This window comes from Triticum urartu, chromosome 5 (assembly GCF_003073215.2).
Source record: "Triticum urartu cultivar G1812 chromosome 5, Tu2.1, whole genome shotgun sequence".
NCBI classification, from domain to species: Eukaryota; Viridiplantae; Streptophyta; class Magnoliopsida; order Poales; family Poaceae; genus Triticum; species Triticum urartu.
Window position 1 is genome coordinate 504,776,228 of NC_053026.1, and position 16,425 is coordinate 504,792,652.

Sequence of the window (16,425 nt, forward strand, 5' to 3'; positions counted from 1 at the left end):
GAACTCAGGTCGGATTCGTATTCACGCAAAACATAGATCCAAAAAGTGATGTACTAATCGGAAGGTTCCCGGAGTTTGAATGGTCGGACTGAGCTAAAATTTTGAGAGGTGGTAGATATAGAAATTCCGCAGAAGATGAATGGTTGGATCTTCCAAATAACCTCTAAGCTAGGCTGTGGGGACCACGCCCTAAACTCTTCCATATTCCCATCTAGACTCGACAGACCTCCAGTATATTATAGATCGCCGAAGATTCCTCCATTGGAATGCGACAAAATTTTACAAGGTTGTTGTACACTCAATTCCGCACAATTCCACCGAAGCAATCATCAAAGTGATGCTTGAGGAGGCGGTGGCAGCGGATACAGGTTTGCTGTCCAGAAAAACAGCACGGTCGGCCGTGGGCAATGTTGACGTTGAGGCCCCAAGCTCCATCGATGATTCCTCCTTGATCTTGATAGAGATCAGATTTGATGATGAAGGCCCTCGTCCGAAAACTATGATTTGAGATGGAGCGCAGTCCTCGGTTGAGCCAAGGTGACTAATCGAGCCGGCGAGGAAGATGCCGACATTGACAATAAAGCTCGGTTTTGACGCGTAGATTGCGCTGGAGACAATCCGAATTCCCATTGCACCATGGATGAAGGCCCTCGTCTGAACATAATGATTTGTGACGGAGCGCAGTCCTCGGTTGTGCCAAGGTGACTAATAGAGCCGGCGATGAACATGCCGACATTGACAATAAAGCTCGGTTTTGACGCGTAAATCACGCTGGAGACAATCTGAATTCCCATCGCACCGTGGGGACTACCAACAGGCTCTCAATGAAAGCACCAATGTAGGTTCTATATCCGGCATATCTCATAGTAGGGGTCCTAATCTAGGCGTCTTGGAGCGATGGTAACATGCACACGAGATTTTACCCAGGTTCTGGCCCTCTTGATGGAGATAAACCCTACGTCCTGCTTTTGATTGTATTCATATGGGGTGTAGTACAGAGTACATGTATCTACCACGAGATTGATCTAATGAATATAAGATGTTCTATTGACTAGCCTGGCCTCAGTTTATATAAGACACCGGAGGCCTAGGGTTTAGAGGAGTCCTTGTCTTGGGCGCCAACTCTTATGGAATCCTCCTTGTATGCGGCATGGGCTGCCCTAAGTGGCCCATGAGTGAACCGCCATGGGGGTCCTCGGCCTGATACACCTGTTCGGGAGATGATGTGATGAGTACCCCCTAGTCCAAGACACCATCACATGGCGCGATGGCCGCTGTGCGTGTTGACCCGGAGGAACACCTCGCCTCCGCCGCCCGCCGACATGGTGCAGGCTCTGGCCCAGATGAAGTGCCCTAGCGACTACCCCCCAGGACTTAACAGGTAAGATCTGACCAGCTAAATCTTACCAATACCACTTGCAACAGCTATGATTTGTACGGTTGATGTAATAAGCATGTGCGTGCCTTGTTTATTTCAGTACTACACATTGTGTGATGTTCAAATATTACCGTGTACGGCTCAATTTCACCAATACCAGCAACAAACTTACAATACATGACTTAGGATATCACTAGAGATGTTGCCCATTTGCTATTTTTAGTGGATGTTAACCCTGTTGTACTTAACATGTCTGTCCATGTACTTACGCAGGGTCATAACTGCCGATGCAGTTGTTTGCCGTCGAGGTTAGCTGCATCCCATGTCTTACAGTATTTCACATCATTTGTGCAATTGCAGTTTAACTTCTACCATTTACTGGTTGGATGTAGGTACACATGTCAGTGGCACTAATCCATGCTTCGACCCAGAGGAACATCTCGCCTCCGCCGTCGCTGACTTTGGGCGGGCTCTGGCCAAGATGAAGTGCCCCAACAACTACCTCTTAGGACTTACGAAGTATGTACTCACCAGTTCAATCTTAACAATACTAGTTGCAATTAATGGCTATGTTCTGTACGGTCGATGTATTAAGCATGTTCTAGTAAACATGCCTAACACGTTTTAGCTACTTTCCCTACCTTTTATAGACATCTGGGCCATTCTTTGCTCTGGCATCACCTGCATTGTGATGTTTAGCTATGCCAATTGCATTTTTATCAGTACCGGTTTCAATGTCTATTGCCTGTTGCAATTAATAGTTGAATCCATTTTTAAATAGTTGTATTTCAATGGCTAGAAACTTACAAAACATGAATTAGGATGCTGTTAAGCATGTTGCAATTAACAGTTGTATGCATTTTTTAATCCGTCCCTTTGCTACAATGCTAGTCTTCCCAATGAAGATACTAGAGATGCTGCCCATTTGATATTTTTGGTGGATGCTAACCCTGTTGTACTTAACACATGCCTGTCCTTGTACTTACGCTGGGTCATAACGGTCGATGTTGTTGTTTGCCATCGAGGTTAGCTGCATCCCATGTCTTACAGTATTTCACATCATTTGTGCAATTGCAGTTTAACTTCTACCATTTATGGTTGCCTGTAGGTACACATGTCAGTGGCACCGATCCATGCTTCGACCAGGAGGAATAGCTTGCCTCCGTTGCCGCTGACTTTGGGCGGGCTCTGGCCAAGATGAAGTGCCCTAGCAACTACCTCTGAGGACTTACCAAGTATGTACTCACCAGTTTAACCTCACCAATACCAGTTGTAATTAATGGCTATGTTTTGTATGGTCGATGTACTAAGCATGTTGTAGTAAACATGCCTAAGACATTTTAGCTATTTTCCCTACCTTTTTATAGACAACTAGGCCATTATCTGCTCTGGCAGCACCTGCCTTGTGATGTTTAACTCTGCCAATTGCATTTTTATCAGTACTGGTTTCATTGGCCATTAAGCATGTTGCAATTAACAGTTGTATCCATTTTTAAAGAGTTATATTTCAATGGCTACGAACTTACAAAACATGAATTAGGATGCTGTTAAGCCTGTTGCAATTAACAGTTGTATCCATTTTTAATCCGTCCCTTTGCTACCGTGCTACTCTTTCGCAATGAAGATATCACTACAGATGTTGCCGTTTTATTACCATTTGCTATTTTTGGTGGATGTTAACCCTGTTGTAGTTAACATTCACTACTGCAGGATGCTACTAATGCGACACTACGATTAAAGACCCTTCGAGAAATTGTGTGCGATGCAATAATCAAAAACGGTAGTGTATGAAAACCGTCAAAAAAGGTGCAAATCATTTGCGATGGAGGATGCATCAAACACGATTCAGATTTTAGTTGCGTGTGTGATGAAGGGCATACGGTTGATCTGTACAAACTGTTTGCGATGAGACAGAACAACAGAAACGGGTAGCCAGATCAAGGTGTGTGTGATATGCGGCATACAGTTCACTCCGATGAACCATTGCGATGATTGAGGTGAACACAAATGATTCGGCATAACAAGATGTGTGTGATACCCGACAAACAGGTCGGTAATCAGAATTGTGTGCGATCATTATAGACAGCCCATACGGTCGTTTTTTGTGAATTGTGTGCTCGTCAGGGCACATAGTTCAACAAACCAACCTGTGGACGATAATGTAGAAGATCTCTATTGAATACTTATTACTAACCGTCTACGATGAGATTGACAAGATAAACAGAGATATATATAGTCTGCTTAATTTAGTCCTTCTTGTTGTTGTTGTTGTTGTTGTTGTTGGATGGCCCCGCGACATCGTCTTGGCGAGGACGCTTCTTGCTGACCGTTGGCTTTTCATCGCCGCCGCCGTCGTCATCGTCGTTTCTGTCGTCGTCGTCATCCTCCTCCTCGTTCGACCATTCCTCCTCCTCATCATTGTCGGCCTCTTCTTCATCCTCCGACAGCTCCTCGTCCGTCTGGTTGTCGTCTGACGACTCCGGAGGCGGTTTCCCTTCCATGAACTGGATATAATCGAGGTCTGGGCTCGACACCGGACTCATGGAAGATGAGCGGGATGATTCCGATGTTGACCTATCATTGGGCGCCAGACTGCTGGTCGAACTGACATCCTCGCTGTCGCTCGACATGGCTGCAGAGTGTGTGCTAGTGGGTAGCGCGGCCTGACGGGGATGATGAAGATGGTGGACACTTAAGCGCGGGGGATATGCAGAGAAGAGGAACTGCCAATTGAAGCGCGGGGGGGGGGGGGGTGGGAATTGAAGCGGGGGTTGACGTATTATCTAACCGCTGATATAATCAACCACAATTATACCCAGTCGCTCCAAATTCCCGGGGTTGCGCAAGACTCATATTGGCTATTTGGCTGGTTTCCTTTTTCAGGACAAAAAGGAACGAGTTTTGGGATTATGCACCGGTACTAGTACGAACGGAGTAGGACAGTTGGCAAGCAATACATTGAGCTCTTCTTATTGATAAAGCCAGTAATAATCAAACTAGAAAGGAAAAGAAAAAAGACAAAAAAAATATCTGCACGAATCTTCGCGTAACATCAATGGCATAGGACCTAGATGTGCATTACTTAGAGCACATCTAGATGTGCTTTAGCAATACTGTCAAACAAAACCCCTAATCATCATTGCAAACAGCGCATAGAACATCACTAATGCGACAACCACAACTACACATGCTAGTTCCTTCTTGTCTCTTGCTTTTATCTGTTGCCTGTGATTGCTTCTTTCTTGCTTCATCGTACTGATTGTACATTCCAGATCAGCCAGTTTCTTCTTCAACTTTATGTTATCGTCTGTGAGCTTGGTGATAACACTCCGAGCCCTGCCATGCCATTCTTCATCCAGCCAGTTAACAAAGGCGCAAGCCTCATATCCCTGCCAATGTTAAATAGTATTCTGGATGAGCGGTGGCATTAATTGAAGTAAAATGATGAACTTAATTAGCACTAACCTCCAAGGGGCAACTGAGAAACCGCCTGCCAACGTCGAATCGCTCCGTGCATACACGTCGAGCGGGAGTGTGCCCGTGCACACAACTCAGCTATTGGTACTTCTCGGTGGCGCAAAACACAGAGTCGAACTCGTGTCGCGGGAGTCTGGAGTCAAGCTCCGGATCCGGCGGCAGATCGCTTTCCTAGGGGGGGGGGGTCATTCAGGACGGATTTAGCAAGGAGCTATACTTTGGAGATGCTAAAATAGATCGGGATAGATTGGAACCTGACAGGATGATTCGGATCCGTAGTACACCTACCTTCTGATGACCTTAGGCAAGTGCTCGACGACGACCGCCGTCGTGGCGGCGATACGAGCAGGAGCAGCCGCACCGAAACCATCAGCACCACTCGTCCGCATTCCCCCAATGTCAGCGCCATGCGAGGGAATTTGGAGGCTATGTAGGGATTTGGGGGAAATAGGGAAACTGTGGAGATAAGCTAACAGTCGGGAACAACTAATGGCACTATATATATGTTGTATACGGCACACTGTTTGTACATGTCGTTTGTGTTAGGTATTACAACGTCACACACGATTTCACACCAAACCGTGCGAGAAGACAACGTAGGTTAGACACCGTTGCCATTACATAACCGTATGTGATGTACTACCCTTGCCATATAATTGAGTTACAGTGAGATACCGTGTAAACAGCCGCTCCGCGGGTATCCTTAAAAAAACAGCCACTCTGCATATAGAGATGGCGGCGGCGACCTAGGAAGCGTCTATCGGAGAAGAGGTCAATCCTAGGTCGATGGGTGGTGGCGGCGTCATAGGAGGTCAATCCTCGGTCCGCGGAGGGAGATAGGAGGAGCTAAACCATCGAGGTCGGTGGCGGTTTGATTCGATCACATCCATCGCGGTCGATTGCGGGATAGTGGAGGTCGAACTTCAGGCGGCAGCCGCACTAAGCTTTGCTCCTCGACCCTACTGTCTCGGCATGCCGCCGCTTCGTGCTTGTCTGTCTGCTGGGTGGAGGTCTCCGCACGGCTTATTAAATAAGGTATTCCTTTCGTGAGTGGCTAAATTAAGGTATTCAATTCCTAAGTGTAGTGTTGTAACTAGTACTCTGCGTGTAAATTGACTGACCATTAATTTTTGTCATTGCACGTCTAGATAACAACATGGAGCGCCCTCAGTAATTATTAAAATAAAACCTTGTGATTTATGCACGCATCTTTGGGCAATAGTTAATCTGTGTATTAATGTTATTGTTTTGTTTTTAATTACCATTCGTGTGCTACAGATGGAACGATCTCGATGGATGAAGACTCGGAAAACCGCAGATTTTATCAGTGGCATGACAGAGTTCATGAATTTGGCTGGAAGTACAAAGAGGAGAATTGGTGATGCAGATTACATCCTGTGTCCATGTACTGATTGTGCCTATACAGAGTCACATGAAGTTGCAGATGTCCAGATGCACTTAGTCTCTAGGGGATTCATGGATGGATATACATGTTGGACCAGACACAGTGAAGAGGAGGTCATGGATGAAGATACCCAGGGCAGCGAGATGCCAAACCCCGATCAGTGTCACATGGGTGTTGAATCTAACATCGGGGCAGAGGCGTTAAGCTACCAATGGAACATCGGAAAGCCGAAACGCCCACTGGAAAACCAAGACGTCGATGCAGACGACGAAGATCTTGATATGCCATATTTTGCTACTATGATTGCAGATTTCGAGGGCCCAGAAAAGGATATGATTGGGTACAAGGATCTGCCAACCATTGATGCGGACTCCAAGAAAGAATTGTATCCAGGTTGCAAAAAGAAATATTCCAGGTTGAGTGCCACCCTGGCGCTTCTCAGATTTAAAGCAGAAAACGGTGTATCAAACAAGGGCTTCACAGAGATGTTAGGTCTTTTGAAAGAAATTCTCCCGGAAGATAATGTGCTCCCCTGAAGCACGAATGAAGCGAAGAAAATTGTTTGTCCATTGGAACTTGAAGTACAGAAGATACACGCTTGTGTGAATGATTGTATATTGTACCGTTGTGAGTACAAAGATTTTTGTGCATGTCCCACATGCAAGCAACTACATATTTATTTACGGTGTAGATTCACTCATTTTGCTCCATATGTACTATGTCTCTGTGTAGTCTAGTCACTTGTTGAAATCTCTAGAAAGGCAAATACTCCTTTCTGGTTTACATGGCTCCATATGTACTCCGTCTCGGTGTAGTCTAGTCACTTGTTGTCTTTCTAGAGATTTCAACAAGTGACTACATAGGGAGAAAAATGAGTGAATCTACACTCTAAAATATGTATATATACATCTGTATGTGGTAGTCCATTTGAAATATCTAAAAAGACAAATATTTAGGAACGGAGGGAGTATCATGCATGCCAACTAGGCAAATTTGATGAGGTGGCATAGAAGTAAATGAAGAAAGAGAGGGTTGAGTATCATATCATGATACCGTATCATATTAAATGTTATGCTACTATGTGTCATGCATGCTAATAAATGAAGTCATCGATGATACTAACATATGATACTATGCACTACGGATGTGTAGTATCATACACTAGTATCATATGCATGATACTAGTATTCCATTACGACCAGCCTAAGCAAAGTCCTCGTCTGTGAGCCACCGCGCGCATGGGCGAGGGAGAAGGCGTGTAGTAGTAAAATCATTCTTCTCCTTTTTGTACGAGTTGACGCGACACATCATAGCACTGGCCCCACATGGTTGCCTCTAAACTTGGCTGAAAGACCCGCAATGTACAATACTCCATTTGCTGCAACCTCTAACATTTACCCCACCACAAATTAAAATATATATTCCTGTCCTGACCAGATGAGCGTTCAAACTACAATCACCAGGATGACAAGTACGGCCAAAAGATTATTTTAATGAAAAAAAAATCATGGAGCCGACCCCAACGATTTTAAGCTTACAGGCACAGTACACGCTATCATAGACTACTCTACACATGAAACTGCCAGACAAGTGCCCGGGCTGCGCTTGGCTCTTCGCCTCTTCGGGAAGTCGAGCAATGATGGAGTACTACTGCAGTGGAGGAGTACTACATTATGCTTCTGGCCATCTGACACCGATTGAACTGCTACATGTTCACTGCGTGCGGGAGGGAGAGCGTGTAGCGAACGAAAGCTTCTCCTAGTCCTGCCAGCCACCACACTCATGGGCGAGGGAGGGATGTAGCTTCATTGACTTACTGCTCCTGTCTTTGTGTGTATGACAGGTGGGCCCAACAGGTGGGTGGCCCACCTATCATGTAGCCAAAGGCATGTGCGCGAGGGAGAGGGCGTTGTAGTAATCAAACTTCTCGGTCTTGTATGAGTTGACGTGATACATGAAAGCACCACACTCGATATATTTCAATAATTTGCGTTTACCGATGCATTAATTACAACGCATGCATGCATGCCGTGACTCTCCTTTTGATACTTGCATGTGTTGATTTAATGCAACTTGAATTAGTATGAATATGTGACGGTAAAGCTTTGTAATGCCCCGGCCCTAATAAAGCGAGAGATGGTTGCGCACAAGGAGGGTGAGATCTTGCAGACGGAACAGGACCCAACGATGGAGCTCTCTATGGTCTCGATGGACCTCACCTTGCTCCACTGCCCCTTGTGCCTCTACCCCTTGAAGCCTCCAGTGTATGAGGTTCGAATACACCTCGTCCGTTTGGCTGATCGAGCAAGGTGCAGGTTTCTTGATTGATGTGTTGTTCGATTGATTTGTGCAGTGCAAGGGAGGGCACCTAGCCTGCGCGGACTGCCGCGTCGAGCGTCCCGTGAACCAGTGGTAGTGCCAGAAGTGCGAGCGCGGCGGTAGCTTCAACGTGCGGAACACAACGGTGGATGATGTCCTCTCCTCGGTGAGGGTGGAGTGCCCGCACGAAGGTTGTGGGATCTACGTCACTTACCACAAGCTCGCCGATCACCAGAGCATGTGTCCGCTCGCGCCCTGCAAATGCCCCGTGCCCGTCCGTGCCTACGAAGGCCCGCCACCGGTGCTCTCCCACCACATCAGCACCGTGCATCCCATGCCCGTGCATAGGATCCAGTACAGCAAGGTGCTCCAGTTGCAAGTGCCACTGTCGGAGCCACGACTCTTGCCGTTTGCGGAGGAGGACGGCCGCGCGTTTTTCTTGGTCAGCGGCGTCCTCGACATCGGCGCGCCTATCACTACAAAAAATACACTTCCCTGATGATACGTGTTTGTCATAGTAGGTCGCATTTTTTGTCATGCATGTACATCCATGACAAATTTATGACAGAATCAAGATAGTCATACCCGTGCTATCGTAGAAGTGTTCCATGCCATTACCAAAATTATCATCACGGAAGTGTCCACTTCCATGACGATAAATCGCGCGTCATAGAAGTGCTTTCGTCAAGGGTGACCAACACGTGGCATCCACCGTAACGGAACGCCATTAAGCTAACGGGTCGGGTTTTGGATCCGATAACCCGTTAACAGCACCGACCAATGGGGATTTTCCACGTGTAAAATCATCATTGGCTAGAGGAAACACGTGTCGGCTCATCGTTGGGACAGATGTCATCCACTCATTGGATAGGAGGCGCCTATGATAGGTCGACACGTGGCACGACCTAATAGTGGCCCATTCTGGTGAAAAAGGCCGGCCTAGTAAAAATTAGCAGGCCGGCCCATATAAGGCCTACTTGTGTCAGGTCCATTTAAGCCCACGGCCCATACGAGATGTGCCAATTCGGCCCGTTAAAGATTTGACACCATTGCAGCCCATCGTTAGTTCGAGCCCGTTAACAACCCGCAATATATTTGGGCTCAATATCGGCCTGATGAAATTTCAGCCTGTTAATGGCCCATTTAATGGATGGGCCAATTTTCAGGATGTACATCTTTCGTCCTTTTAGCGACCCATTTAAATGTCGGGCTAATTTCCGGCCCGGTGTGTCTTTCAGCCTGTTGACGGCCCATAAATCTGATGGGCCATTTGTAGTCGGACCCGAGTTTCAGCCTTTTAGCGGCCCATTTAAGTGTTGGGCCAATTTCTGGCCCGGTGTCACTTTCAGCCTGTTGACGGCCCATAAGTCAGTTGGGCCAATTGTAGTCGGACCTGAGTTTTGGCCTTTTAGCGACGCATTTAAGTGTTGGGCCAATTCCTGGCCCTGTGTGCCTTTCGGCCTGTTAACGGACCATAAATGAGTTGGGCCATTTGTAGTCGGACCTTAGTTTTGGCCTCTTAACGGCACATGCCCTTCATGGTCCAATACCAGCCCGGTTTCTCTTTCGGCCTGCTAAAGGCCCACAACACAGTTGGGCCGTTTACAATACGACCTGACTCTCGGCCTCTTAGCGGCCTATGCTCTTCATGGTCCAATACAAGCCCGCTGTCTCTTTCGGCCTGCTAAAGGCCTACAGTATAGTTGGGCCATATGTAGCCCAAACTTAGTAACGACCTGTTAACGGCCCGTGAAATAAATTGGGGCCACCTGTTGCCCGCTTCGATGTCGGCCTGTTAATGACCCGGGAGGTAAGAGGGCCGACCATTAACTTTCGGCCTAGTAACGACCCATTAACTTAATGGGCCCACTAAAGTTCGTTCATGTCTTTAGGCCAAATTAGATAATTTGAGTCCATTACGACGAGCAAAGGTACGGCATACAGGGAATAACATTGCACATCCAGAATATATTAAAGGAAATTACATCCACTGGCAATCAAAGATTGATGCCAGTGCAAATAAATGAGCAGAACCTAACCATCTATAACGTCACAATCTGCAACCTCAGCACAGATGACGCCCATAAGCATGTGGGCAAGTTCTTGCTGCTTTGCCACACTGTCTCTGAAAACATTGATCAGTTGTTGTGTCGCACGACTCTGCACCTCTGATTCATCCACCATTTCCATCATTGCTTCAGCCATTAATTAGTTCAAAACATACATTTATTCCGTCGCATTCGAGACATAGGATACTAAACAGATTCAGATGGCAATTTTGGCAGGCTTGTATTATTGATAGTGGAGAGTGTCTTAACCACTGCATCATAACATAAATTAGGACGGGAACCAAATAGATTAATCATGAGTTATTGCTATATTACCTGGCCTAGATTTACTGGAAAGAAACAATGGGGTTGCCTTGCTGTTTTCAGAGTTTGTCTTCTTATCTTCAGCAGCCTGCACAAAATTAACACACTAGCATTGCTATCATTAGCCAAGTCAGCTAATAGGAAAGCAACATTGACACAACGAACGTTTGGGCAACTAGCCTACACCAAATTAACACAATATGGCACAGCTATCATCAGCCAGGTAAGGTAATACGAAAGCAACATTGACACAATGAATGAATGGGCAACCAGAGAAGCACTACAATTCAGTAATGTGCGTGATATGAGATAGCACATTCATGCAGCTCAGTACGCAAAACTACCAGGCAATTTTCCTTACAAAAATCAACATTGGCGCCTTTAACATTTTGCTACAACTAATTTTAGATCAGATAAAGGTTAGATTTAGGCCGATTAAAAGAATACATGCTGATGTAAAAATATAGTGATATACAACAGGTACTTACATCAGCACTGGAGCACAGAGAATTCCCGCAAGATATTTTCCTCGAATACGATCCCAATGGAGGAAGTCTTGTATCGTTTAACCTTATTTTCTAAAAGAGAGACGGGTAAGAAACATGTAGAAAATATGATCAGAATGCTATAAAATTTCATGATGCGAGGATACGCACACGCTTCTTAGAATGGAGTTGACATTCTTTTGCTGGACTGGAGCGGACTAGTTCTTTGGCCACTGGAATCTGCTTATTATCGGTGGGAGTTGGGTTTCTCTGTGCTGGAGCAGTATCTATGAAAAATGGAGTTGGTTTATTATCTCCTGGCATTTGGATCTTTTGCGAAGACCTGGTTTGTAACCCTTCAGATTCTAACATAGCCATCTTCCCCTTGCATGCCTTATATAGAAGAATGGTGATTCAGTTATAAAACATGCTACAACAGAGATGGAATAGGTACTGAAGAATAGAAAGGCATGACATATTGACATGTATTCACTCCATCCGGAAATAAATGGATGGGTCTAGGCGTATTTCAGTTCTAGATACATCCAGTTTTATCCATTTCTGCGACATTTAATCCGGACGGAGGGAGTATGATGTAAGAGCTAGGGATACGATAGGACAACACAGTAAAAAAACACTAAAAAACCCACTGCAGAATCAAAGTATTCAAACCCACTAATATGAGATAGTACACTCATGCAGCTCAGGATGCAAAACTACCAGGCAGTTTTCCTTGCAAAAATCAACATTGTGGCCTTTAATCATACATTTTGCTACAACTAAATTTAGATCAGATAAAGGTTGGATTCACGCTGATTAACAAAATACATGCCGATGTAAAAATATAATGATATACAACAGGTACTTACATATACATTGGAGCACAGAGAATTCCTGCAAGAATCTTTCCTCTTAAACGATACCATTGCAGAAAATCTTCTATCTGTTAAGCTTATTTTCTAAAAGAGAGGTGGGCAAGAAACATGTAGAAAATATGATCAGCATGCTATAAAATTTCATGATGCAAGGATACAAACATGCTTCTTAGAATTGAGTTGACATATTTTTGCTGGACTGGAGCGGACTAGTTCTTTGGCCACTGGAATCTGCTTATTATCTGTAGGAGTTGGGTTTCTCTGTGCTAGAGCAGTATCTATAAAAACTGGAGTTGGTTTATTATCTCCTGGCGTTTGGATCTTTTGCAAAGGCCTTGTTTATAACCCTTCAGATTCTAACATAGTGATCTTCCCCTTGCATGCCTTGTGTAGAAGAATGGTGCTTTAATTATAAAACATGCAACAGCAGAGAGATGGAATAGGTACTGAAGAATAGAAAGGCATGACATATTGACATGTATTCCCTCCATCCAGAAAAAAATGGATGAGTCTAGGCGTATTTCAGTTCTAGATACATCCTTTTTTATCCATTTCGGCAACATGTAATCCGGACGGAGGAAGTATGGTGTAAGAGCTAGGGATACGACAGGACAACACAGCAAAAAAACACTAGTTGAATGTAAAACTGTATGCTAGCGGAATGCGTACAGAAATAACTAAGGCAACATACACGTGTATGATTGGGAAAATAAGATGGCATTGCAACAGAGCACTAGAACAACACTTCAATGTAAAAAAACATGGTATGGTAGACAGATGAAGTACATACTAATGAATAACAATGCATAAGATATTCAGAAGCATGATGTCCAAATTAAGCAGATGGCATTGCGATAGAGTAGAATGACAGTACTTGAATTTGAAAACATGTTATCATGAATGGAATAGGTACTGAAAAACAGTAAGGCATGACATATTTACATGCATGATCAGCATGCTAAGCACATGGCATTGCAACAACATAGATACACTCTAGGACATTATATGCATGTTGTACCCATATCACAGGCCAAGTTAGAGCAAGGACCTTGTGGGGTGAAGAGGATTCATCATCTTTCTGCAAGTCTTCTGAAGAACTGCCTTTACATGTTCCATCATATTGGGTATCATTGACATCAAGTTTATTGGCCTTTACATTGCTCTGTGAGGTTCTTGTGGATATATCAGTGTGTGCAATTATATCTGACATGCATGGAAGACAACTAGTAGTTAGATTTATGTAATGAGTGCCTGTAGGAGACGACATAAATAGTAGGACTGGGGTTAACTAGCAGCAACAGGTCTCATAAACTAAAGCGAGGACACAGATGAAAGCTACATAATATGTATCGTTTGTACTCGAGATTAACTAGATGGCACACAAAAGTATTAAAGAACAACATAGGAAATACAAGAAGTGGTATAATACTATAATCACCAGCCTGTGGGATAGCATTGGCTGATGGATGATAACTATGGAACAGTGTTACCTAAAGAACAAGTATCTTAGCTGAACTATGGAACAACGTTAACTCCTGAACAAGACCCGTAAGAGATCAACATGAATATACAGTGAAATGTGATGATCTATTTTCCATGCTTAGATGAATAACAAAGCCATAAATGTTGCACACAAGTAAGATGAGGGTACAACCTATCTGGCTGCCATCCATAGGAGTGAGCATCATGTGCTGACTTGTCGATGGCCCTGCAGTTGTTGTGGCTGTGCATGTCGGGCACGCTCATTCGATGCAGGGAATTGTTTAGTGGGGACTATAGCTCCCTTCTGGTCTATGCTTCCCTTGTTGGAGCAGCTGCAGTGAGTCAGAAGACGGTGTGTTTGAAGATGCAGATAACGCATAATGTTAAGAACGACATATCTCTTTGATCTGAAGAAATACACTAAGAGATCAACAGCAAGGTACGAGAGTGGTCACACGTCTGTTGACTGAAGACTAAATTGGGGTCACACGATTTTATTTTATTTTGGTACTGTCTGATCTACGCCGGATGGCTGGCCGTCTTGTGCCTCCTGGCTGACACTGTTCGGAATCTTCCCCGAAGAGCCAGCAATCAACGATAGAGCAGCCTGCCTCCGCCGTCCGTGGCCCCGGCCAAAACCCCGCTCCCCGCCCCATCGCACTGCCATTGTTGCGCCGCCCCCAGGCCAATCCACAAAGACTCCCCATCATCCAGATCCGGCGGCGGCAGTACCTTCAACCCATGCAACTCTAAAAGATAGCCTTCTACGCGCTGCTTCCGCGGTGAACTTTGCGGCCCCGCACCCTTATGTTAGACACCAGCCAACCGGCAGCCTAGGAGCTCCACCGCCTCGAGGGATGCTGCTTCCCATTGCAAATCGATTGGCCCATAATAAAAAATCAGACAACTGACGCCTAAATAAAGTGATTTGAGATGAGGGTGCGACCTATCTGGCGGCATGGTGAAGTAGGCAGGTCCAGCTGCCGAGTCGGTGAGGCCGGCACGGTTGCGGTGGCGACCGGCGGCAGGGAAAGAGCGATGTCGCGATGGTCGACGGCTACGCCGAAGCAGCACCAGGACTCTGGATGGATCCAAAGTTGGAGCCGCTCCGGCGCCATCAACAACGGCGAGGTTGAATCGGCTCCGGTACGGTTCACGCGGCCGTCGTCGAGGCAGCACCAGCAGCACGGAGTAAGAGGCACACGGCCCAGTGCACGACGACAAATGGACAACGTCTACGGCATTAGGGAGGAGGGAGGCTGTGAAATTGGTGCGGTGGGGGCGCCATGGAGGTGGGGCTGAGGTTTCACGGCTCGGGAGAAGGGAGCTTCCCAGGGAGAAGGTGATTTGGCGCCCACGAGGTATGAATGGGGGCGGGCGGGGGAAATTGGGAGGGGAGTGGAACCATGTCTTATGGACGCATTTGTCTGAAATGTGAGGGGGAGTTACAGTTCTACCCTTGCCTATAGGCTTCTCGGCTTGGGTCTGTGTACTAAGGGTCGGGGATAGTATACTAACTTTGCTTCTCTGGGAGGGAGCGATTTCGGGCGAGGAGGGCGTGTTTTAAACTATAGTGGGCGCGAGCGATTTCGGGCGAGGAGAGCGTGTTTTGAAATAGTGGGCGCGAGCTATTTCGGGCGAGGAGAGCGTGTTTTGCCGACCATGGTTTATGAATTATTCGGCACATGTCATTTCGGCCGAGGAGAAGGCACGCTTGGATGAAGTTACAAACCTACCCTCGATGTACAACGGGCCAATTGATGCGTGTCCCACATAGGACGGTAATTTCGCGTCTCCCATTTATTTGCTCGGGCGAATTCCACCGAGCAGAGAGGATGTTTAACGGTTCGTTCAAATTTTGGGAGAACGAGCATCCCATGTCTGCCTTACCAAGTCGATTCCGATCAAATTTTGAAATATTAGCTTGCCACTTCTTTTTTAGATGGAGAGATGATGCTCGGGAGTAACGTGTTTTTACATGCTCATTGCTAGCGATTTTCTATATGACAAATAGTTGACCCACTCAAAAAAGCGAATCAAACCCAAAATGAAATATCTCGATTCAATGAAATAGCTCGTTCAGTTGGTCAAAATAGTGAACTAAATCCAAAATTGAACACCTCAATCGAGTAGCATGTTGTACAGTATTATAGTACTCCATGAACATGTTGAAAGTCAAATTAATGAACTTGTTTGATATACGCATATATCCGTTCATGTGTGGATTGCAGACAACATGTTCTCCAATTTAAATATTTGAATGCAAGTTTATATCGAAACATGGTTTATATCAGTCAATGATGCATAAAACGTGACCTCCCCCTCTCCCAGACTCCTGTTCTCTCTCTCTCTCTCTCTCTCTCTCTCTCTCCGACAGTCTTCAATTATGTCGCACGCATCCGACACAAAAACCTTGTTCGTCCCTCTCCCTTTCTCTCCATCTCTCTTTCTCTCTCTCTTTTTGTGTGTGTGTGTGGGGGGGGGTCTTTCTAGTTCGCATGCATATATACACCATCTATAGGTCTCTCTCGCACACTATGTATGATACTCTAGCTAGTCCAACCTACATATCTTGGGTGCACTCATCGTACGCACACAGATTCCTTGGCTCTTTGCCTGTAACTCTCTCATG

The 16,425-nt window shown here is 45.6% G+C and overlaps 1 pseudogene; it reads left to right on the top strand.

Moving 5' to 3' along the window:
* The first annotated feature begins 1,322 nt into the window (after positions 1–1,322).
* LOC125507246 overlaps positions 1,323–16,425 on the top strand; it is a 34,371-nt pseudogene continuing 19,268 nt past the window's right edge.